This window comes from Rutidosis leptorrhynchoides, chromosome 9, assembly GCF_046630445.1.
Source record: "Rutidosis leptorrhynchoides isolate AG116_Rl617_1_P2 chromosome 9, CSIRO_AGI_Rlap_v1, whole genome shotgun sequence".
Lineage (NCBI taxonomy): Eukaryota > Viridiplantae > Streptophyta > Magnoliopsida > Asterales > Asteraceae > Rutidosis > Rutidosis leptorrhynchoides.
This window is the reverse complement of record NC_092341.1, coordinates 367,972,547-367,997,414: the sequence shown is the minus strand read 5'-3', so window position 1 is coordinate 367,997,414 and position 24,868 is coordinate 367,972,547.

The window sequence follows — 24,868 nt, the reverse complement described above, 5'->3', positions numbered from 1 at the left end:
AATGGATATGAACCAACAACAGAAGAAATTCAAATGCTAAAAGAAGAAGACAGATATCGATACAAATCATCGATAGAAGAACCTCTGAAATTAGAGTTAAAGCCACTTCCAAACCATTTGGAATACGCTTATTTACATGGTGAATCTGAATTACCTGTAATAATATCGTCTTCTCTTACTGAAAATGAGAAATCACAACTCATTTCTGTGTTGAAAGCTCATAAACTAGCCATTGCATGGAAGATTCATGATATTAAAGGAATAAGTCCTTCGTATTGCACACATAAAATCCTTATGGAAGAAGGTCATAAAACGTATGTGCAACGCCAACGAAGACTAAATCCAAATATGCAAGATGTAGTTAAAAAAGAGATTATTAAACTGCTAGATGCAGGTTTGATATATCCAATTTCTGATAGTCCATGGGTAAGCCCAGTTCAATGCGTGCCTAAGAAGGGTGGCATGACTGTCATTACAAATGAGAAAAATGAGCTTATTCCTACTAGGACTGTAACAGGATGACGTGTATGTATTGATTATAGAAAATTAAATGACGCCACCAGAAAAGATCACTTTCCCTTACCTTTCATAGATCAAATGTTGGAAAGATTAGCCAGAAATAGTTACTATTGTTTTCTAGATGGATTTTCCGGATATTTTCAAATTCCAATAGCACCCGAAGATCAAGAGAAAACCACGTTCACGTGCCCTTATGGTACTTTTGCTTACAAACGCATGCCATTTGGACTTTGCAACGCCCCTGCAACCTTTCAAAGGTGTATGATGGCGATTTTTCACGACATGATAGAAGAATGCATGGAAGTTTTCATGGATGACTTTTCAGTCTTCGATGATACATTTGAATCATGTCTAGTTAATCTGGAACGAATGCTTATTAGATGCGAACAATCAAATCTAGTACTTAATTGGGAGAAATGCCATTTCATGGTTAAAGAAGGCATCGTTCTTGGTCATAAAATTTCAAAAGAAGGAATTGAAGTGGATAGAGCTAAAGTAGATGTAATTGCTAAACTTCCACATCCCACCAATGTTAGAGGAGTTAGGAGTTTTCTAGGGCATGCCGGTTTTTACCGACGTTTCATAAAAGATTTTTCTAAAATTGCCACTCCTATGAATAAACTCCTAGAAAAGGATGCTCCATTCATCTTTTCAGATGAGTGTATCAAATCTTTTAATATTCTTAAAGAAAAACTTACTAATGCGCCGATCATGATAACACCAAATTGGAATCTACCATTTGAACTAATGTGCGATGCAAGTGATTTTGCAATGTGAGCCGTTTTAGGACAAAGGATTGAAAAACGATTTCAACCTATATATTATGCTAGTAAGACGTTACAAGGAGCACAAACGAACTATACAACTACTGAAAAAGAGCTCCTTGCTATTGTCTTTGCTTTTGACAAATTTCGATCATATCTCGTTCTAGCAAAAACGGTGGTCTATACCGACCATTCTGCTCTTAGATACCTATTTTCAAAACAAGATGCTAAACTAAGATTAATCCGTTGGATCTTAGTCTTACAAGAGTTTGATATTGAAATCCGAGATAAAAGAGGAGCAGAAAATCTCGCCGCTGATCATCTTTCTCGTCTTGAAAATCCCGAATTAGAAGTTCTAAATGAATCGGCCATACACGACAACTTTCCTGATGAATATCTATTGAAGATAGATTATAAAGAAATTCCATGGTTTGCAGACTATGCAAACTATTTAGTATGTGGATTCCTTGAAAAAGGATTATCGTACCAAAGACGAAAGAAATTCTTCAGTGATATAAAACACTATTTCTGGGAAGATCCACATCTGTTTAAAAGTTGTCCCGATGGAATAATACGCCGATGTGTATTTGGAGATGAAGCTAGTAAAATATTAAACCATTGTCACACAGGACCAACAGGAGGGCATTATGGGCCTCAACTAACAGCAAGAAAAGTTTATGATGCTGGATTCTATTGGCCTACAATTTACAAAGACGCACACCTTCTTTGCAAATCCTGTGATGCATGTCAAAGGGCCGGAAAAATAAGTCAACGTGATGAAATGCCACAAAATGTCATCCAAGTATGTGAAGTATTTGACATTTGGGGTATTGACTTTATGGGTCCATTTCCAAAATCTCATAATAATCTATATATACTCGTAGCCATTGATTATGTATCTAAATGGGCGGAAGCACAAGCTCTCCCAACTAACGATGCACGAGTTGTAGTCAACTTTTTAAAACGTCTTTTTGCAAGGTTTGGAACACCGAAAGCTTTAATAAGTGATCGGGGTACTCATTTCTGTAATAATCAACTTGAGAAAGTTCTTAAAAGATATGGAGTAACTCATAAAATCTCCACCGCATATCATCCACAAACAAGTGGACAAGTTGAAAATACCAACCGAGCTTTAAAACGTATTCTAGAGAAAACCGTAGGATCAAATCCGAAGGAATGGTCCATTAAATTGGAGGATGCACTCTGGGCTTTTAGAACAGCCTACAAAACTCCAATTGGAACTACACCTTTTAGACTTGTTTATGGAAAAGCATGTCATCTTCCAGTAGAAATTGAACACAAAGCATTTTGGGCTTTGAAGACATGTAATCTTGATTTACATGAAGCCGGACGTCTACGATTAAGTCAACTAAACGAATTAGAAGAATTAAGACATGAAGCATACGAAAATTCGTTAATCTATAAAGAAAGAATGAAGAAATGGCATGATAAAAGAATCAGAAGTTCAAAAGAATTTAAAGAAGGAGACAGAGTTCTTCTTTTCAATTCACGATTCAAGCTATTTCCTGGAAAATTGAAATCAAGATGGTCTGGACCATTCATAGTCAAAAGAGTTTTTCCATACGGAACGATAGAATTAATAAATTCAAATGGGATTGAATTTAAAGTTAATGGTCACAGAGTTAAACATTACATACATGGTCCGATGGAAGTCGACAACGAAGTTAATCACAATTTCGACACCACAACTAACTAAGTGTGGGGAGAATCAAGTCTTTAAAGGATAATATGTATTTCTGTTAGAGTTAGATTGTCTGTTTTCGTGTAGTTCTCGAAAATGGAACCCGAATGGTCTTTCCCTAGCAGACCCTAAAGAACTAGTCTTCTCCCCCCATTCTGAATTTTTATTTTTTTAGGGTTTTACAAAATGAAGACTGCCTGTGAACTAAACCATGGTCTAATGCTACACGCTTTGATCACTAAACGTAATAATGACATACTACCGAGTGAACTAGTATCAGTAATCAGAGAAAGAATGGACGGAGTTAGAAAAGAATCCAGATGAGAAGATAATAAGTTACAATTTGGTAAAGGAAAATCAAAATCCGCAGCGAAAAGAAGAGCACGACACCTAGAAAGATGTCACAAATGCGGAAAATGGTCACATGGAGGTAAATGTTCAAATAATCAAACCTATTCAAATACCGAATTTGTTACTTTATGCAGAGACGGACCGTTCATATGTTTAGAAGAAAAGACACTGAATGCTCGAGGTTACGCCTATGTAGCTATGGAAAACCAATTAAACCGACTATCTTATGAATGGGATAGATCATATAACTAAGAAATCTATTTCACAGGTATGTTTGTACAGTTTTTATTTTATTTTTTTTATTTTTAACCTTTTGATAATAAACGCTAATTTGTTCGCTAAAAAGTATTAAATTGGTATTGAATAAAATTAGGTTTGGCGACCGAAATTATTGATATCATTCAAAAATTTATTACATCACTGCGAAATTTAACGTTTATTCTTAAGGTATAAATATCTTTAATCAATCAACCCAAAATATTTCAAAAATTCGTCATGAGTTAAATTAGGTTTTGGAACCGAAATTACTTTACCGAAAAGAGGGGCGCATATTTTTGATAATATTTGATTGATTAAAGTGGGATAAAAAGCCAAAAAGATTTTATTTTTACCATGTTTTTAAAATTAATATATAAATCTTAAATTAATATTGTAAACTTTGTAAAATCAATATATTTAAAATTGTAAATATTTGAAAAATTAAATTAAGTTTGGTGTGAATTTTTTTATTTTTAAAATATGAATTTTTAATTTTATGCATTTTAAATTTTAAGTTTGGTGTGAATTTTTAATATTAATTTTGAATTTCATATTTAAATTGTGTGAATTTAAAAACAAAAATTTATTTTATCTCATTAAGTTAAAAATATGATTTTTAAAATTCGTCGTAAGTTGAAGACTAGGTCTTTGAACCGAAATTGCTTTACCCGAGGGAGGGACGAGAACTTTTATTATCATTATTTTTAATTTTATTGAATTAAAGTATGCCAAAAACATTAAAAAACCCAAAAATCTTAGCTTTTAAAACAATCGCTACAAAAAGACAAATTTTAAAATTTTGTCGAAGGACATCGATCCGAAACGAGCTCGTCCTAAATAACAAGGGAAACAAAATTTTAAAATTAATTACTTAATTGTTTTAATTAGTATAAGATATATTAAAAAAAAAAAAAAAAAAAACTCCGCGACTCGCGGAGTTTGAAGGGGAAATCTCCGCGACTCGCGGATGGACCAAAATTCAGAAAAAAAATAAAACGTAAAAACAGATCAGTTCACTCCCCACAAAAACACACTGCGAAGAACACAGCGAAAAAACCCCGAAAATACACGAAAAATACACCCCAAAATCACAATTTTTGACCGTTAATCACCAAATCTTTTGCTAAAATCATGTTGAGAAGGATGCTATCTAGGAATTACTCAAGAAAAACGGTAAATTTCTACACCTAAACACCATTTAATCCGAAATTAGTGTTCTTGAGCAATTTTTTTTCCCAATTTGATTTTGATGCTTTTTTGTGTAATTAAGCTTAAATTGTTTATGTATTATGCTTGTATAACCTAGATTGATGCTGTTTAACATGATTAGAAGCCTTAAACTTCAAATTTTGAGTAATCTAGGGTTTGTGTTCTTGAGCAAATTTGGGACTTTTTGATATAAACAGGTTATGGCCAATTTTTGTCATGAATTGTTGCTAAATTAAGTAGTGTAACATGTCTAGGTAGTTAAATGATACAAAATTTGAGCCTAAACATGATTTTGAGAATTAAAGTGGACTTTTTCAAGTCTAAAATTCATGAACTTGATTTTTGAGAGATAATGCCATTTGAAACTTGTTTAATTGCTAGTAATGATTATTTTGACATGTTGTTTGAGTTGAATGCTTATGAACTTGGCAAACATTTTCGTATAGGCTATTTTGAAAAAGTGTAGATTTGATGAAAATATGAAAATGAGCTTAAGTTTGATATAAATTGATCATGTCATTGTAATTATTTTGATTGATGATTTTGCTGACACTAATGCATATTTGAATGCACAAAAATTGTGTTTGATGTGTTTTGCAGACTGAAAGGGGTGAATCTTCATCCCAAGCCCGCAATGCTCCTGCTGAGAATGCGGAACAACAGGAGGTGGATAACTACTACAAGCAGGATATACATCATCCAGTCATGACCTTTTCTGATATGCACTTGGAAGAGTTGCACCCGAACCTGAGATTTGACAGACTTTGGATAGATTATCCAAAATATCAAAGGGGTTTGCATACTCTTCATTCTAAGGTTGTTGAGGTACCGAGGGTCATAGAATGGGGACCCTTAGAAGCTGTAGAATTGGCCGGGCCAATTAGGGAATTACTTGTACAGAGGTATGGTAATTCTACTTTTAAAGACTGGGTACGTTTATTCACCATGCGTAGACCTGTATATAAAGTATGGTGTGAAGAATTGTTGTGTAGTATAGAGTTGAATGATCGGGTAACTAGTTTAACCGATCGATCTTTTATTAGATTTTTGTTAGGCGGTTCGATGCGCCACATGTCTTTACTAGACATGGCTCAGGCTTTACGTATATATACGCCTGAGGAGTTAGCATCTGCTGATTGTAGAGGGTTGATACTAAACGGTAGAAAGATAGATGAAAATTTTGATACACACGGTGTGTGGAGTCAAATGACAAGCCATCACCGTTTCAAAGGGGGAAATTATTGTTACCTCGAAAAGGACATAAATTGAGAAACAAACCAAAATGTTAAAATTCATTTAAAATGGAATAGAGGACGATAAAAAAAGGAAAATAAAAGCCAAGTGTGGGAAAATTTACCAAGTTATTCAAAACATATATCACATATTTTTGTACAAATAACTGAAAATACTTTTGCTTTGGACTAAACTAAAAAGTTTTACCTGATTTACTGTAAGAAAGATGGATCTACACGATGAATCAATTCCATCATTAAAAGGAAGTAAAGTCTTCCGAAAAAGACACGCGCTTCTTGATTTAGGTCATGAAGTTGTCGTCCAGACCAGCTGTAGGTTGACGAAAAATCGAGAAAAGTCATCACTAAAATCAGGAGGAAATCCACGGACCTCAGCATTAAACAGGGTCGCCAAGTGGTCAGATTTATCCTAACCATGAGAAGGATTTATCTCTTACAATGGGGGGGTACCATGCAAATTAGCTGGATAAGACTAATGAATCAGATCCCCAGAAAGGATAATCTCCTTAAAAGATCAAAAATCAGCTTTTAAGCCTGATATTACTCAATCCTTGAGATTGACCTTAAAGATTGAGAATTACAAACTCATGGAATTCAATGATATCTAAACTCGAGCTTGAACGAGAAAATATTTTGATCAAAAATTACAAACCGATTTGTTTTCTAAAAACCCTATTTTCAATGCGTTCATTACCTTTGAACATAAAATCCTAGGAATTCACCTGGAATTCATTAGGTCACCTGAACTAAATCGGGTGTCAACCGTAAGAACGGTGGTTGCATAGTGGTCAAAGACAGGACCTTGTGCCAGACCAAAAAATCATAAGGGTGAGCTTTACTATTGCTCCTACCAAGGATAGTAATTGCGTCCGACACGTTATAGACCATAATTAAAAGCATGTCAGGGGACATTGCCTTAACAGTTGCTTGTTCAACGCTTTCCTTTACAACCGGACGGTAGTTTACCGAAAGGTAATATACGGGACAAGTAAACTGGACGTGTTGCTTTCCAAATACAAGGTTAGCAAGTGGGTGACACAAAACTGCAAGTTTTGAGCTAAAATTTTCAAATCTGAAACCCACCAAACCCACAAAAATATTTTGCAAACACCGGTAAAGGGTTATTCCGGAAAACTTATCTAGGGTAAAAACTAGATTTAATTTTCAAAAGATCAAATGTTTTCATAAAGATCCAATTTCCTTAATGGATCTAAATTTTTATAGTCATGTGGGACTGTAAACTATATCGTTACTACCATTGTTTATACCGCCGTATAGAAATCACTGATGTACAAAGTGTGAAGAATAAAGAAGTGATTCTAGTATTTCAAGACGATATTGCTTGAGGACAAGCAACGCTCAAGTGTGGGAATATTTGATAATGCTAAAAACGAACATATATTTCATAGCATTATTCCTCAAGAAAGACAAGCTTTTAGTTGCAATTGTTCTATTTACAAGTGATATTCGTTTAAATAATAAAAGGTGAAGACAAAAGACAGATTCGACGAATTGAAGACGCAAACGACCAAAAAGCTCAAAAGTACAAAATACAATCAAAGAGGTTCCAATTATTGATAAGAAACGTCTCGAAATTACAAGAGTACAAGATTCAAAACGCAAAGTACAAGATATTAAATTGTACGCAAGGACGTTCAAAAATCCGGAACCGGGACCAGAGTCAACTCTCAACGCTCGACGCAACGGACTAAAAATTACAAGTCAACTATGCACATAAATATAATATAATATTTAAATAATTCTTATAATTATTTAATATATTATATTTATAATTAAAACCGTCGGCAAGAAAGACTCCAAAAGGGACTGAGCTGTAATTTCAATCTCCGCGACTCGCGGAGTTTGAAGGCCAAAAATGCCGCGAGTCGCGGAGCCCCAAGTTTTGAAATTCCCTATAAAAGCAACCGAATTCTGAGCATTTTTCATCATCTTTTTCTTCTTCTCTCATAATACTACGTAAATATTTATATTTATATTTTAATTATAATTCTAATAATAAGGGTATGTTAGCGAATGTTGTAAGGGTGTAAGTCGAAATTCTGTCCGTGTAACGCTACGCTATTTTTAATCATTGTAAGTTATGTTCAACCTTTTTACATTAATGTCTCGTAGCTAAGTTATTATTATGCTTATTTAATCCGAAGTAATCATGATGTTGGGCTAATTACTAAAATTGGGTAATTGGGCTTTGTACCATAATTGGGGTTTGAATAAAAGAACGACACTTGTGAAAATTAGACTATGGGCTATTAATGGGTTTTATATTAACTAAACAATACCTTGTTAATTTAATATACAAACTTATAATTCGACGTATTTATATATAACCACATACGCTTAATCGGACACGATGGGCGGGATATTTATAAGTACGAATTATTGTTCATTTGCCGGACACGGGGATGGATTAATAGTCAATGGACTCATTAAAACAGGGGTGGATTACATTCAAGGGTAATTGGTGTAATTGTTAACAAAGTAGTAAAACCTTGGTTTACACGCAGTCGATAACCTGGTGTATTCATTAAACAAAGTATTAAAACCTTGTTACAATTCGAATCCCCAATTAGTTGGAATATTTGACTTCGGGAATAAGAATAGTTTGACGAAGGCTTTCGCTCTTTATATTTATGACTGATGGACTATTATGGACAAATCCGTATGGACACATTAAATAATCCAGGATAAAGGACAATTAACCCATGAGCATAAAACTAAAATCAACACGTCAAACATCATGATTACGGAAGTTTAAATAAGCATAATTATTTTATTTCATATTTAATTTCCTTTATTTTATATTTAATTGCACTTCTAATTATCGCATTTTTATTTATTGTTATTGTATTTAATTGCACTTTTAATTATCGTACTTTTTAATTATCGCAAGTTTATTTTATCGTACTTTTATTATTCGCAATTTCATTATCGTTATTTACTTTACGTTTTAAATTAAGTCTTGTATTTATTTATTATTTTACATTTGGTTTTAACTGCGACTAAAATTTTAAAATCGACAAACCGGTCATTAAACGGTAAAAACCCCCCTTTATAATAATAATATTACTTATATATATATATTTGTATTTTTATAAAAGTAAACTAATATAGCGTTAAGCTTTGTTTAAAAAGATTCCCTGTGGAACGAACCGGACTTACTAAAAACTACACTACTGTACGATTAGGTACACTGCCTATAAGTGTTGTAGCAAGGTTTAAGTATATCCATTCTATAAATAAATAAATATCTTGTGTAAAAATGTATCGTATTTAATAGTATTTCTTCTAAAATTAATAAGTATTTTATACCCCTTAGCTTTAACATCATAAAACAAGATTGGATATTTTTGATCTTTTTAGCTACGGGAAATGTTTAACAAATCTATACAAATCATATCCTAGTTAACTTATATTGTATTATACACGTATTCTAATATATTATGTAATCTTGGGATACCATAGACACGTATGCAAATGTTTTTACATATCATATCGACCCATGTATATATATTATCTGGAACAACCATAGACACTCTATATGCAGTAATGTTGGAGTTAGCTATACACGGTTGAGGTTGATTCCAAAAATATATATACTTTGAGTTGTGATCTAGCCTGAGACGTGTATACACTGGGTCGTGGATTGATTTAAGATAATATATATCGATTTATTTCTGTACATCTAACTGTGGACAACTAGTTGTAGGTTATTAACGAGGACAGCTGACTTAATACACTCAAATCTTTAAAATATAAAAAATGGTTGTAATTATATTTTGATCATATTTTGATATATATGTACATATTTTTATAGGTTCGTGGATCGATCCGTGGCCAAGTCTTATTTCCGAGGAAGGAAATATCTGTGAAAGTGAGTTATAGTCCCACTTTTAAAATCTAATATTTTGGGGTGAGAATACATGCAGTTTTATAAATGTTTTACGAAATAGACACAAGTAATTGAAACTACATTATATGGGTGAATGATCGAAGCCGAATATGTCCCTTTTGCTTGGTAACCTAAGAATTAGTAAACCGATCTACTAATTGACGCAAATCCTAAAGATAGATCTATTGGGCCTAACAAACCCCATCCAAAGTACCGGATGCTTTAGTACTTCGAAATTTATATCATATCCGAAGGGTGTCCCGGAATGATGGGGATATTCTTATATATGCATCTTGTTAATGTCAGTTACCAGGTGTTCACCATATGAATGATTTTTTATCTCTATGTATGGGATGCGTATTGAAATATGAAATCTTGTGGTCTATTGTTACGATTTGATATATATAGGTTAAACCTATAACTCACCAACATTTTTGTTGACGTTTAAAGCATGTTTATTCTCAGGTGAATACTAAGAGCTTCCGCTATTGCATACTAAAATAAGGACAAGATTTGGAGTCCATGTTTGTATGATATTGTGTAAAAACTGCATTCAAGAAACATATGTCGATGTAATATATTTCTATTGTAAACCATTATGTAATGGTCATGTGTAAACAGTATATTTTAGATTATCATTATTTGATAATCTACGTAATGCTTTTAAAACCTTTATTGATAAAATAAAGGTTATGGTTGTTTTAAAAATGAATGCAGTCTTTGAAAAACGTCTCATATAGAGGTCAAAACCTCGCAACGAAATCAATTAATATGGAACGTTTATAATCAATATGAACAGGACATTTCAGTTGGTATCAGAGCGTTGGTCTTAGAGAACCAGAAATTTGCATTAGTGTGTCTTATCGAGTTTGTTAGGATACATTAGTGAGTCTGGACTTCGACAGTGTTTTCTTTAAAAATGATTGCTTAACACTTTTGTTGGAAACTATATATTATTAACATGTAAATATTATGTGATATATTAATCTCTTAACGTGTTTGATATTGTGTGATAGATGTCTACCTCTAGTACAAATCCCATTGATTCACCTAATAATAATGAAGAGTCGAATATATTTTGGGAAGATTCACAAATTCCCGAAGAGGAACCGGAAGAGGAGGAACCGGAAGAAGAGGAACCAGAAGAGGATGAATCGGAAGAGGAGGAACCAGAAGAAGAAGAGGTTCCGGAGGAAGAAATATTGATATCTATAGTAAATCGATTAAATAAAAGAAAATCCTCAACCAACAGACCAAATTTAATAATGGTCAATGGTGTTTCCGCCGAGGAAGCAAAATATTGGGAAGATTACCAATTTTCCGATGAATCGGATCCCGATTAGCATTCCGATGATGTTTTAGTAATTACCTCGACCCACTTTAATAAAGCGAAAGAAAATAATAAGGGAAAAGGTATAAAAATAGAGAAACCCGATTCCAACCCCGATGAACTTTATATGTATCGACAACATCCGTATTTCCTAAAATGTAACAATGACCCGGGAACCTCTAAACCACCAGGTTTTTCTAAACCATTATGGAAAACGACGGCTCGTATTATAGGAACACCATATATTCCTAGAAAATTAGGAAAACGAACCAAGTCCGAAGAAGAAGAAACCAGTGATTCAGATTAGAGGGTTGTAATCATGTTGGGTATTATATGTATTGTAATGTGCTTGTACTTTTATGTTCCATGTAAAAATTGCTTGTATTGTTTGTTAATTATCTTTTACGAATCTAATCCTTGTCTATTTTACAATATAAAAATAAAATGGACGTTAAGGATAGACAACTGAATATTTTAGAAGACCTACCAGAGGATATGATTGAGAAAATCTTGTCTAGAGTCGGTCAGAATTCATCAGCACATTTAGTTATGGCGAAATTAACTTGTCAAACATTTGAAAGACTTTCCAGAAATGCCTTAGTTTATAAAAGGCTTTCCTTTGATAGGTGGGGTATATCACATTGGGGAGACCGTAAGTTACGCCGTGTTTTCTTTAAAGCGTTAAATGCGGGGAACCCAAATGCAATTTTACGCTACGGGTTAAGAACCTATTTTTACTCAACATATCCCAACATAGGATTTCGTGAATTAGAAAGAGCTTCTAACATGCAACATAAATAAGCATGTTATGCTTACGGGTTGGTGAAGACCGCTTCTTACCAAAGTGAGAAAAAGAACATCAGATTGTAACTTTTAAATAAAACCTTCCCACAAGTGACGGATTCAGTAGTTGGGGTGAGAAACAAGGTTTTTAGATTATTACGGGGTTGTTGGACATTACAAAACCCTCGTCCTTTTGACGACATTACAACATGCTGCCTAGCCAATGGTCATAACGGTTATTTTCCACAAGACCAAGGATGGGAAGTCGTCTTAGTAAAACCAGAATGCATGACTTGTTTCAGGACTTATGAATTACGTGTCTTTATTTCCTTTGCTGAACAACTTGTGTATTAACTAGATTTATCTTCAAAACTGTCCTGTATCAAAGTGTACTATATCTCATGTTATATGTAATATAGCGACGTTGTAAGTTTGAAGAATATTTGTATGTGATATATTATTATAATCAGTTTTTCATATGGAATTGTAGTAGTTGAATTGTATATTAGCTACTAAGTATGAACTTAACGGGTAGGTAGTACCCGAATTTAAACTTATAAAACGCTAATATGAAGAAAAAGCTTTTATAAATGAGTTCATATTATGCTACGAGATACTATTGACTACTCTTAATATTCTGTATGATTAACTTGTTTCATTTGACTATTTTGAAGGAAATGGCACCGACTACTATACACACCTTGAATATGAGCGAAGAGGAATTTTGTGCCTTTCTTGCTTCAAACATAGCCACAGTACAGGCCGCGCTACATACCAACAATAACTCTGAATCTAGCAATACAGCTAACGGCGCAAGAAATCGTGTAGGATGCTCCTACAAGGAATTCACTGCCTGCAAACCTTCAGAATTTGATGGGACCGAAGGACCAATCGGATTGAAACGGTGGACTGAGAAAGTTGAATCGGTGTTCGCCATAAGTAAGTGTGCTGAAGGAGACAAAGTGAAGTACGCTACGCATACCTTCACAGGTATTGCGTTAACATGGTGGAATACCTATCTAGAGCAAGTGGGACAAGATGCTGCTTACACGCTACCGTGGTCAGTATTCAAGCACTTGATGAACGAGAAGTACCGTCCGAGAACCGAGGTCAATAAGCTCAAGTCAGAACTTAGAGGGTTACGAACACAGGGATTCGATATTACTTCGTACGAAAGACGATTCACAGAATTGTGCCTATTGTGTCCAAGAGCATTCGAAGATGAGGAAGAGAAGATCGACGCATTTGTGGAAGGGTTACCGGAGAGAATCCAAGAAGATATAAGTTCACACGAGCCTGTCTCCATATAAAAGGCATGTAGAATGGCTCACAAACTAGTAAACCAGATTGAGGGAAGAATTAAAGAACAGGCGGCCGAAGAGGCCAACGTGAAGCTAGTCAAAAGAAAGTAGGAGGAAAACGGTGATAAGAGTCACCAAAACAATAACAACTATCCCAACAATCGCAACATCAATCGCAACTACAACAAACGGCAAAACAACAACAACTACAACAATCATCCCAACAACAATAACAACCGCAACAACAACAACAACAACAATCAGAAGCAGATATGCCAAAGGTGTGAAAAGTATCACTCGGGGTTCTGCACCAAATTTTGTAACAAGTGTAAAAGAAATGGTCATAGCGCAGCGAAGTGTGAGGTCTACGGACCAGGGGTTAACAGAATGAAAAGAACAAATGGTGTCGGAACGAGTAATGGCAGAGCAAGTAGTGTCGGAGCAAGTTATGCCAATGTAGTTTGTTATAAATGTGGAAAACCGGGCCACATTATTAGGAATTGCCCGAACCAGGAGAAAACGAATGGACAAGGCCGCGGAAGAGTTTTCAATATTAATGCGGCAGAGGCACAGGAAGACCCGGAGCTTGTTAGGGGTACGTTTCTTATTGACAATAAATCTGCTTACGTTTTATTTGATTTGGGTGCGGATAGAAGCTATATGAGTAGATATTTTTGTGCTAAATTAAGTTGTCCATTGACGCCATTGGATAGTAAATTTTTACTCGAATTAGCAAACGGTAAATTAATTTTAGCAGATAATATATGTCGGGATAGAGAAATTAAACTGGGGGATGAAATGTTTAAAATTGATTTAATACCAGTCGAGTTAGGGAGTTTTGATGTAATAATTAGCATGAACTGGTTGAAAAAGGTGAGAGCAGAGGTCGTTTGTTACAAAAATGCGATTCGCATTATGCGTGAAAAAGGAAAACCTTTAATGGTGTACGGAGAAAAGAACAATGCGAAATTAAATCTTATTAGTAATTTAAAGGCGCAAAAACTAATAAGAAAAGGTTGTTACATTATTCTAGCACACATCAAGGAAGTTAAACCTGAAGAAAAGAACATCAGTGATGTTCCCGTCGCAAAAGAATTTCCTGATGTATTTCCGAAAGAATTACCAGGATTACCCCCACGTCGATCCGTGGAATTTCAAATAGATCTTGTACCAGGAACTGCACCAATAGATCGTACTCTATACAGACTCGCTCCCAGCGAAATGAAAGAATTACAAAGTCAGTTACAGGAACTTTTAGAGCGTGGTTTCATTCGACCATGTACATCACCATGGGGAGCTCCTGTTCTGTTTGTCAAGAAGAAAGATGGTACATTCAGGTTGTGTATCGACTATCGAGAGTTGAACAAACTTACCATCAAGAACCGTTACCTATTACCGAGAATCGACGAATTATTTGATCAACTACAAGGCTTGTCGGTTTATTCGAAGATCGATTTACGTTCTGGATATCCTCAAATGCGGGTGAAGGAGGATGATATTCCAAAGACTGCTTTTAGGACGCGTTACGGTCATTATGAGTTTATGGTTATGCCGTTTGGATTGACTAACGCACCAGATGTGTTCATGGATCTCATGAACCGAGTATGTGGGCCATATCTTGAGAAGTTTGTCATTGTTTTCATCGATGACATACTTATTTACTCAAAGAATGACCAGGAGCACGAAGAGCATTTAAGAAAAGTACTAGAGTTGTTAAGGAGAGAAAAACTGTACGCTAAGTTTTCAAAGTGTGCATTTTGGTTGGAAGAAGTTCAATTCCTCGGTCACATAGTGAACAAATAAGGTATCCAGGTGGACCCGACAAAGATCGAAATCGTTGAAAAGTGGGAAACCCCAAAAACTCTGAAGCATATACGTCAATTTTTAGGATTGGCTGGTTACTACAGAAGATTCATCCAAGATTTCTCCAAAATAGCAAAACCCTTGACTGCATTAATGCATAAAGGGAAGAAATTTGAATGGAAGGATGAACAAGAGAAGGCGTTTCAGTTATTGAAGAAAAAGCTAACTACGGCACCTATATTGTCATTGCCTGAAGGGAATGATGATTTTGTGATTTACTGTGACGCATCAAAGCAAGGTCTCGGTTGTGTATTAATGCAACGAACGAAGGTGATTGCTTATGCGTCTAGACAATTGAAGATTCACGAGCAAAATTATACAACTCACGATTTGGAATTGGGTGCTGTTGTTTTTGCATTAAAGACTTGGAGGCATTATTTATATGGGGTCAAAAGTATTATATATACCGACCACAAAAGTCTCCAACATATATTTAATCAGAAGCAACTGAATATGAGACAACACAGGTGGATTGAACTGTTGAATGATTATGATTTTGAGATTCGATACCACCAGGGGAAGGCGAATGTGGTAGCCGGCGCTTTAAGTAGAAAGGACAGAGAACCTATACGGGTAAAAGCTATGAATATAATTATTCGTACTAACCTTACTACTCAAATAAAGGAGGCGCAACAGGGGGTTGTAAAAGAAGGAAAGTTGAAGAATGAGATACCCAAAGGATCAGAGAAACATCTTAATATTCGGAAAGACGGAACCCGATATAGGGCTGATAGAATTTGGGTACCAATTTTTGGAGATGTGAGAGAAATGGTACTTAAGGAAGCACATAAAACCAGATATTCAATACATCCCGGAGCGGGGAAGATGTATAAAGATCTCAAGAAACACTTTTGGTGGTCGGGTATGAAAGCCGATATTGCTAAATATGTAGGAGAATGTTTGACGTGTTCTAAGGTCAAAGATGAACATCAGAAACCATCAGGTCTACTACAACAACCTGAAATCCCGGAATGGAAATGGGAAAACATTACCATGGATTTCATTACTAAATTTCCAAGGACTGCAAGTGGTTATGATACTATTTGGGTAATAGTTGATCATCTCACCAAGTCAGCACACTTCCTGCCAATGAGAGAAGATAACAAAATGGAGAAGTTGGCGCGATTGTATTTGAAGGAGGTTGTCTCCAGACATGGAATACCCGTCTCTATTATCTCTGATAGGGATGGTAAATTTGTTTCAAGGTTCTGGCAGACGTTGCAACAAGCATTGGGGACTCGTCTAGACATGAGTACTGCCTATCATCCACAAACTGATGGGCAGAGCGAAAGGACGAAACAAACGCTTGGAGACATGCTACGAGCATGTGTTATTGATTTCGGAAACAGTTGGGATCGACACCTACCGTTAGCAGAATTTTCCTACAACAACAGTTATCATTCTAGTATTGAGATGGCGCCGTTTGAGGCACTTTATGGTAGAAAGTGCAGGTCTCCGATTTGTTGGAATGAAGTGGGGGATAGACAGATTACGGGTCCGGAGATAATACAAGAAACTACCGAGAAAATCATCCAAATTCAACAACGATTGAAAACCGCCCAGAGTCGACAAAAGAGCTACGCGGACAGTAAAAGAAATGATATAGAGTTTGAAATTGGAGAAATGGTCATGCTTAAGGTTTCACCTTGGAAAGGCGTTGTTCGATTTGGTAAACAGGGGAAACTAAATCCAAGGTACATTGGACCATTCAAGATTATAGATCGTGTCGGACCAGTAGCTTACCAACTAGAGCTACCTCAACAACTCGCGGCTATACATAACACTTTCCACGTCTCGAATTTGAAGAAATGTTTTGTTAAAGAAGATCTCACTATTCCGTTGGACGAAATCCAAATCAATGAAAAACTTCAATTCAATGAAGAACCCGTCGAAATAATGGATCGTGAGGTTAAGAGACTTAAGCAAAACAAGATACCGATTGTTAAGGTTTGATGGAATGCTCGTAGAGGACCCGAGTTCACCTGGGAGTGTGAAGATCAGATGAAGAAGAAATACCAGCATCTATTTCCAGAAGATTCGTCAACACCTTCAACAGCTTAAAATTTCAGGACGAAATTTATTTAACGGGTAGGTACTGTAGTGACCCGAACTTTTCTATGTTTATATTTATTAATTAAGATTGATATTTACGTGACTAAATGTTTCTAACGTGTTAAGCAATCAAACTTGTTAAGACTTGATTAAATGAAATAAGTTTCATATAGATAATTGATCACCCAAGTTGACCGGCGATTCACGAACGTTACAAATTTGTAAAAACTACATGTTGTGGTATATATAGACATATATATATGGTTGATATGAGATTATGATGAGTAAGTATCTCACTAAGTATATTAACAATGTGTGATTTACATAAGAAATGAGATTACTAAGTTAAGAAACTTGAAATGATATATATAACGATTATCGTTATGATAACGTCTACTAAATACATATGTATCATATTAAGATATTGATACACTATATTTAACATGATAAAATGATATTTAAATATATCATTAAGTGTGTTAACAATGAACTACATATGTAAAAACAAGACTACTAACTCAAGAATTACGAAACGAGACTTATATGTAACGATTATCGTTGTAACGATATTTTAATGTATATATCATATTAAGAGATATTCATACATCATAATATCATGATAACATAATAATTTAACATCTCATTTGATATAATAAACATTGGGTTAACAACATTGAAAGGACCCGTTCATATACATTATAAACGATTCACAATAGTTGATTACATCGCGAGGTATTTGACCTCTATATGATATGTTTTACAAACATTGCATTCGTTTTTAAAAGACAAACTTTCTTTACATCAAAAATTGACGGCATGCATACCATTTCATATTACATCCAACTATAATTGACTTAATATTAATCTTGATGAACTCAACGACTCGAATGCAACGTCTTTCAAAGTATGTCTTGAATGACTCCAAGTAATATCCTTAAAATGATCTAATGCACAGTGGAAGAATTCTTTAATACCTGAGAATAAACATGCTTTAAAGTGTCAACCAAAAGGTTGGTGAGTTCATTAGTTTATCATAATCCATCATTTCCGTAATAGTAATAGACCACAAGATTTCAGTTTCTATAAATATTCGTACACTCGCAAGTGTATAAAAGTATTCTATAAGTTGTAGGCACCCAGTAACAAGCCTTAACGTTCATGTTTTACCCTCTGAAGTACACCAGATCAGGTGTGTTTAAAATAACCTCGAAGTACTAAAGCATCCCATAGTCAGGATGGGGTTTGTCAGGCCCAATAGATCTATCTTTAGGATTCGCGCCTACCGTACATAGACAAGTAGTTTAATGTTACCAAGCTAAGGGTATATTTCTGGTTTAAACCCACATAGAATTAGTTTTAGTACTTGTGCCTATTTCGTAAAACATTTATAAAACAGCGCATGTATTCTCAGCCCAAAAATATATATAAAAAGGGAGTAATGAAACTCACAATACTGTATTTCGTAGCAATTATGTATATGACGGAACTGAACAAGTGCAGGGTTTGTCTCGGATTCACGAACCTATATTAAGTATATATATTTATATGTTGGTCAATATCTGTCTAACAATTTAGGTCAAGTCGTAGTGTATCACAATCCTAATGCTCGAGACCGACATGCAAAAGTCAACAAAAGTCAACTTGACCCAAAATGACTTCCAAAATCTATACATGTTTATTATATAACTTATATATAGTCGTTTTATATATTTAAATATATTTATCAGATCTTATTATACTAAATAATACAAGTCATTTATTAATAAATAAAAATTTATATTTAAATTCATATATGATAAAAATATACTTTTATATATCTCAAGTAATAAAAATTTATAAAATTTACTTGATATCATAAAAATATAGTGGTATGTATTATTAATGTAATTATATTACGTGTGGTAAAAATATCTTTGTACGCATATTTATTTGATTAAATAATATTGATAATAATAATAATGATACAAATAATAAAATGATAGTTTCAATAAAAATATTAATTTTTAGTAATAAAGATAATTTTAGTAATAACATCAACTGATAACAATTATAATAATAGTTTTAATAATAATATTAAAATTAATAATAATTCAGTTGGCCATATCTTTTAATCCGTTCATCGAACCCACACGATTTCGAAATGAAAAGTTATTAATTTTTCTTTAGCTTTTTAACGACATGCATATCACATACCTTATCTCAGTAGCATATGTATCAAATTCGTAATTTATCATAAACTATTTAACGACGAAACTAAGCATACAAACATGCATAATCATATATACTCGAGCACTAGTCAGGGATACACTATGAATATAAAAAAAATAAGATATGAATGCTCACGTATCAATATTGTGATTCAATATTGCAGGAAAGTACGTAGACGCAACGAAAATGATAAACGTTAGGTTGACCTCACGAGCAATACCCTCGAACAATACCCATAACCTCCTTAGCTATAACCCATAATTTCCTTAGCTCTATCCCGTTTGAAAACTTATTTTGAAATCGTCTGAATATAACTCCGTCGTAGTATTTTATGTATACTAATAATATCTTGAAATAATACTAAGTAAATATATATATGTAATTCGATTGAGAGAGTTTAGAGAAATATATTTTCAAGTTTCTATGAAATAATGAAACCTATTGAATTCTATTTATAATAGATTTTTGAATTATTAAAGTGAATTATTAAAGTATGAATTATTAAAGTGAATTATTAAAGTGAATTATTAAAGTATGAATTATTAAAGTGAATTATTAAAGTATGAATTATTAAAGTGAATTATTAAAATATGAATTATTAAAGTGAATTATTAAAGTATTAATTATTAAAGTGAATTATTAAAGTATGAGTTATTAAAGTGAATTATTAAAGTATGAATTATTAAAGTGAATTATTAAAGTTAAAGTAAAGTAAAAGTAAAGTAAATGTAAAGTTAAAGTATAGTATAAGTATAAAACTATGTATGTATAATACGCGTATAAAATATATATATAATATTAATTTAAATCGTTATATATATATATATATATATATATATATATATATATATATTTAATAAAATAAAATATAAATATCGTTATCTTTATCATACTGGTTAAGTAATGAGTTGTCAAAAAAATAAATTTCTTAAATCACAGTGGACCTCATAACATAGGCCCGTAATCATATCATAATGTATCTGATAATTCAATCATTTGATATTATCTCTTAATTCTGTCGATAAATATATCGAAACAAATATGTTTATGTAAAGTATCATATATCTAATACTTTGTTAATGTTTTCAGTTAATATTATATATTATATATACATATCTATATACACATAATTGTTCGTGAATCGTCGAACACGGTCAAAGGGTAATTGATTACATGAATGTAGTTCCAAACTTTTTGAGATTCAACATTACAAATTCTGCTTATCGTGTCAGAAACATATAAAGGTTAAGTTTAAATTTGATCGGAAATTTCCGGGTCGTCACAGTACCTACCCGTTAAAGAAATTTCGTCCCGAAATTTGATCGAGGTCGTCATGGCTAACTATAAAAACGTTTTCATGACGAATATGAGTTGATAAATAGAGTTATATCATCATTGAGTAATATAGATAAAACAATTTGATTACGCGAAGAGTATAAGTGAAGCTATCGCAAGAGAGTGAAATGAGTAAACGTATGTTCGTTTTAACCGATGACGTAGTTATGATTGATTTCCGAAATTCATGGGATTTAAAGAAAATCTTTGCAATAAGATTTGGTTCTTCGGCGATTAAGGAAATCAGGATCTTCTTTGATTAAATGCGATAATCTGTCTCGATTTCTCTGTCTGATATTTTACTATAATTCCACCCCCTTCGTTTCTTTATTTCCACAGCTCACACCTTCTAGTCTTTCTCCCCAATTCATACTTTAAAGCATTCGTTAATATGCTTCATCCAGTATTGATTCTTGATATACTTTTAACTTTCATATCTGTCATTCTTCTTTTTCATCTACCACCGGAGGAAGTTATTTTCTTCTACCATTACCTTGGGGTTATTGTGTTTTTCATTCTCCCGTGTCTTTATATTGCTATACGCATTTATATACACGGTTTGTAATTTCGGGGTTGTTATCGGGCTTTATATTCTCCATTATATTTCGGAGCTTCATGCTTTCGTTTTCTCTTCCTGATCTTAAGTCAAGCGGATAATAGTCCAGAATTCGTAGATATGATTTTTTGGATGAACATAGTTAATGTTCCAAGAAGAAAATCGTAATGGCACGATCTTGATTTGGCAAATTACCAGAATATCCGAAAATATAGAGCTATCAAGATGATATGTTCTTAATATGTTTGAAAATTGGGTAGAATGTAAGAGTCGTGTAAACAGTACATGATGACGGTATGTTCTGTGAATCATCACATTCCATTAGAAACTCAGCATGACTTACTGTAATATAATTACGTTGATCAAGTGTCATTATATTATACAAACTCATGCTTCAGTTCCCGACACTACTTCAAAAACATTCCTATTTTAAATTCATAATTTTTTTTTTAAATTTAGAAACTAACACAGTTTCTTTTTATGTTGTAACGCAGATATTGCGAAGAGATAAAAGATATCGGATAAGAATAGTTGTGAAAATATCTTCAGGAATATCGATGATATTATAATAAAAGATAAGATAATATGGATGATGAAGAAGATTTGTCTGTGAAGGTTTAGAATAAGAAGTAAGGTGCTTGCTAACGATTTCAGTAGACACTGAATCATTTGGATCCTTTGAAGGCAAGTTTAGTCTTTGTGATTTGTCCACAGCCTCCTTCATGGTCTGCTCAATCCGTTTTCCAGTTTCAAACCTTCTCTTTTTCTCAGCTTTACCACCATACTATTCTTTATCATCAAACTTTTGACTGTTAAAGTCGTTTACAGTTTTTGCTGCTTCATCAGCATTTTTCCAATTTCGGAGAACTAGTTCATAGTTTGGGATGTTTTTCAGAAAATTCAAATTCGAAGTATGTAAGTCTAGGAGATAGACGTTATATGTATAACTTTTGACGTAAAATTGTCGCGAAATTTAAAATACTGATTGCTAATTCCCAGTAGTTGGTGTGACAATTATTGTTACAGGATGTAGGTGAGTACATGATGGGGTTTTAATGAATAAGTATAGTGACTTTTCGGAGAGGCTTAAGTCAAAGGTTAATGAAGTTGTTGATAAGTTTACTGCTAATGTGGCGAGATATGAAAGGTTCCCCGGTAACAATGATGAAGGGGTAATTGTTATAATAAGGTTTATTTGTATAAACAAATGAAGGTGATTTGCTGGAGATGTGACAAAACTGTCTATTTTGGAAAGAGATTGAAAAATTATATTTGGTAATAAATATCAAAGGATCTGACACGGATACGTGTTAAACTATAACTTTAGTTTCGAGAGCTTTTCAGATGCATGACAGTGGATAATATGTGGTTGGATCATCATCTCGCATGTCTTTAGGAATTTCGAAGTGTTTGAACACATATTGTAATTGTTAATATACATATGATGTTCTAAGATTTTGAATGATACAAATATTTTTGTGAGTTCCATGAATAGAAATGAGGTTCTAGGACAGTTTTGAAGTCAAAGTATAGTTTTGAAAGATGTAGGAATCTAAGAGTGATGATTTCGGTTATATCTTGAATCGAATTCTGAGATTTCAAAATCAGAATATGTAATTAGATTTTGAATGAGTATGGTTGTTTTGATTTCTATAAAAGAATGTATATTGTTGTGAAAGTAGGGAGTATAATGGATGACTTGCTGAATCAGATTCGAAGAATGTAACATATTAATTGTGAATTTATATATCTCTCGGGTATTACCTACCCGTTAAAAAAAAATTCACAATTAATATTTTGTACAAAAGAATTTTATTACAGTCTTTATGGAAATATATATGTGTATATTTCTTCAGATGTAATATAGATTTAATGAGTTAATATTAAATTAAACTCATTTGATTTATGGTTAAGGCTAGGATAGATAATTTCTAAACTTTAGAAATTACATAATCGCCATAGAATGTTTCCCCAATGAAGTTGTGAATCAATACTTAATCGTTGTGGTATTCCTTGGTATCTACATGGCGTATGACGTCGATGCTCGTGGGACAGATTGTGAAGTTGAGATTTGCGATGCGGTTGTTGTTGGTGGTGGTAATGGTACTGTTGATGTTGTTGATGGTGGTACTGGTTATGCTGTCGGTGCTGCTGCTGGTGTTTGTAACCTTTGCACCATATTCTCCAAAGCCACTACCCGAGCGCGAAGCTCGTTGACTTCTTCTATTACACCGGGGTGATTGTCGGTTCGGACGAGCGGATAAATAAGATCTAGAATTTGGTGTAGTATATAATCATGACGATATACTCTGGAAATGAGAGAGAAAATGGTGTTTCGGACAGGTTCGCCAGAAAGTGCTTCAGGTTCATTGCCAAGAGGGCAATGTGGTGGATGAAAGGGATCACCTTCTTCTTGTCTCCAATGGTTAAGTAGATTACGAACCCATCCCCAATTCATCCAGAATAGATGATGGCTAATTGGTTGATCCATTCCGGTCACGCTGCTTTCGGAGCTCATGTGGAAATCCATATCGGCATAGCTGTCGGAATCCGAGGAACTCAAACTGGTTGAGGGATCCATCTTGTATGATCAGGGAAAGAATTTTTTTGTATGAAATAGATTGTAGAATTTAGATTTGGTATTCTTCAATACATAATTTACATATGTATATATAATACCAAAATCCCATAAATTACGGAGGAATCTTTGAAAGATGTCAGTCAAAGTTCACATTAACAGATATGCTAAGATAAGAATTCGTCTATACACTATTATGCAATAAATGTAGGAAAACGCGTCTAGACTTAAGAATGATAAGCAGGTAATTTCCTAAGGGTGGTAAGTAGATGATTTCAGACTAAAAATGATAAGCAAAACTTTTGACATGCAGACACGGTCGAAGTCCAGACTCACTAATGCATCTTAACAACTATCAGTTAGACACACTAATGCAAGACCTGGTTCGCTAAGACCACCGCTCTGATACCAACTGAAAGGACCCGTTCATATACATTATAAACGATTCACAATAGTTGATTACATCGCGAGGTATTTGACCTCTATATGATACGTTTTACAAACATTGCATTCGTTTTTAAAAGACAAACTTTCTTTACATCAAAAATTGACGGCATGCATACCATTTCATATTACATCCAACTATAATTGACTTAATATTAATCTTGATGAACTCAACGACTCGAATGCAACGTCTTTCAAAGTATGTCTTGAATGACTCCAAGTAATATCCTTAAAATGATCTAATGCACAGCGGAAGAATTCTTTAATACCTGAGAATAAACATGCTTTAAAGTGTCAACCAAAAGGTTGGTGAGTTCATTAGTTTATCATAATCCATCATTTCCGTAATAGTAATAGACCACAAGATTTCAGTTTCTATAAATATTCGTACACTCGCAAGTGTATAAAAGTATTCTATAAGTTGTAGGCACCCAGTAACAAGCCTTAACGTT